Source organism: Chiloscyllium plagiosum, chromosome 33, assembly GCF_004010195.1.
Source record: "Chiloscyllium plagiosum isolate BGI_BamShark_2017 chromosome 33, ASM401019v2, whole genome shotgun sequence".
NCBI lineage: Eukaryota > Metazoa > Chordata > Chondrichthyes > Orectolobiformes > Hemiscylliidae > Chiloscyllium > Chiloscyllium plagiosum.
Window position 1 is genome coordinate 28,260,314 of NC_057742.1, and position 1,715 is coordinate 28,262,028.

At 49.0% G+C, this 1,715-nt stretch overlaps 1 protein-coding gene across 5 annotated transcripts in view; it reads left to right on the top strand.

Moving 5' to 3' along the window:
* Nucleotides 1–1,027: 1,027 nt before the first annotated feature.
* LOC122539965 (zinc finger protein 652-like) overlaps nucleotides 1,028–1,715 on the top strand; it is a 63,056-nt gene continuing 62,368 nt past the window's right edge. Inside the window, exons 1-2 of one of the 5 annotated variants that reach the window (XM_043675195.1) lie at nucleotides 1,028–1,161; nucleotides 1,563–1,676. The gene's annotated coding sequence lies outside the window, so the exon portion shown is untranslated. Of the gene's footprint in view, nucleotides 1,162–1,380; nucleotides 1,677–1,715 lie in introns of those variants that run through there. The other 4 variants (XM_043675197.1, XM_043675198.1, XM_043675199.1 and 1 more) reach the window with 4 other exon arrangements.

Here is a 1,715-nt window from a genome sequence, read left to right on the forward strand (position 1 = left end):
TAACACGTCATCTTCTACAGCGGGGTGTTGCTTCTACAGACTGGAAACTTGTAAATAAAGGTGCAAGGGACGGTTCCTAAAGTACACAATAGATGTGCTAAAGCGATTACTGTTAACGACACGGCTGTTTTGTTTACTGTTTGAAGTTCTTAACCAGAGTGTTCATCTAAAAGTGATTTTATATTGATGCTTTGAGTCAAAAATAAACAAATGCGTTTTTAGTTTAGATTTTATCGTTGCCCCTTTTGAACAGATTGTAAATTGAATTGTGTGGTACGAAGTCGTACAATTATTTTTAAAGTAAGGCGACATGCTTTCAAAATGGATAACAATTTCACTAGTACCTCTACTAGCATAGGGGCACTAAATGTAAGGAGCTGGCTGGCTGTTTAAGTAAATCGAAACGTTCAAATTGAACAAACTGGGATGATTGCCAGATAACTGTGGGAAAAACAGAGACGTTCAGTTTAAATGTTCTGTATTAAGTTACAATGGACTCAAATAGAGACCAATGCCTTTATTATTTCGACAATGACACATAACTTGCTGCAATTTACTGTTAAGTACTTGCAGCGCTGAGCCGCGAGTTTAAAAATACAGTATGAGCACACTTGGAATACAGTTTCTCTGAAAATCGGAGGGCGTGTTGGCAAATATCTTGTCTCCGTGGATTTTGAACCCAATTGGACTCATTTGACGCAATTACAGCGTGTAACAAGAGCTCGCACAGCAAAGCCACATTGTGCCTGTCACAGAGAAAGAACCGAAGTGTTAGGAAAGGGGAATGGGTACTTGCAGCAGTTTTATAAAGTTGCTAACTCAGGTTTTGGATGGCAGTACTAAATGCATGCGGAAGCGGGGACACTGAGAACGTAGCTGTCAGTGGAATTCAATGTACTCTGCACTGGGGAGACACACACACACACAGAGATCAGGTGTGCGAGTGCACACATCGGTGTGTAGCCAGACCCGGGGACAGTGATTGACAACTTGACAGCTCGGGTGTGAGGCGGGCTACTGCGCAGGCGCAGAGCGGCGGTCTCTTTAAATGCCGGTTATGGAGTCTCGTAATTCCCGGAGCCGGATATCTGTAATGTCATGGGTGCGTTCATCCTCCTTCCCTCCCCGCTCCGCCGCCGCCGAATTCCGAGTCGAATCGAGGTGCGTGGCAGGGAGTTTGCTCTTGGGGAGGTTGTGCGTGTGTTGAGGGGAGATTTTTTTTCTCTCTCTGGGAAGGGACGGATCGCGAGCCGGCCCCGCGGCGGTGCCACTATTGGGCAAAGGTGCGCGGGGAGGCAGCCAGTGCGCAGGCGCACGGCGGCCGCCGCCGCTGCTGGTCAATGGAGAGCTCATTATTTGGCAACGACCCCATTCCCCTCCACCCCCTACCTTCAGTCACTGGGACAGGCCACGTCGGCCCGGCCTCTCCCCCGCGCGCGCGGGGGGGACACGGGGAAAGATCATTCTGGAAGGAAAGTGTTAAACCGTACCACTAATTCCACCCCCCCCCCCCCACCGCATACGTTCAACCTTTCTCTTCCCACCTCTTTTTTTTTCAACAGTGCAAACACTTCCAGTTTATTATGAATCATTATTTATTATTATTCCGGTGAGAAGGATCCAAGGGGAGGCCAGTGCCTGAGGAAGTGTCTGTGTGGCTGCTGCGGGCCCGGCGGGTGAGTGACTGACCTGACTGAAGGGGGTGAGCCCCTGTC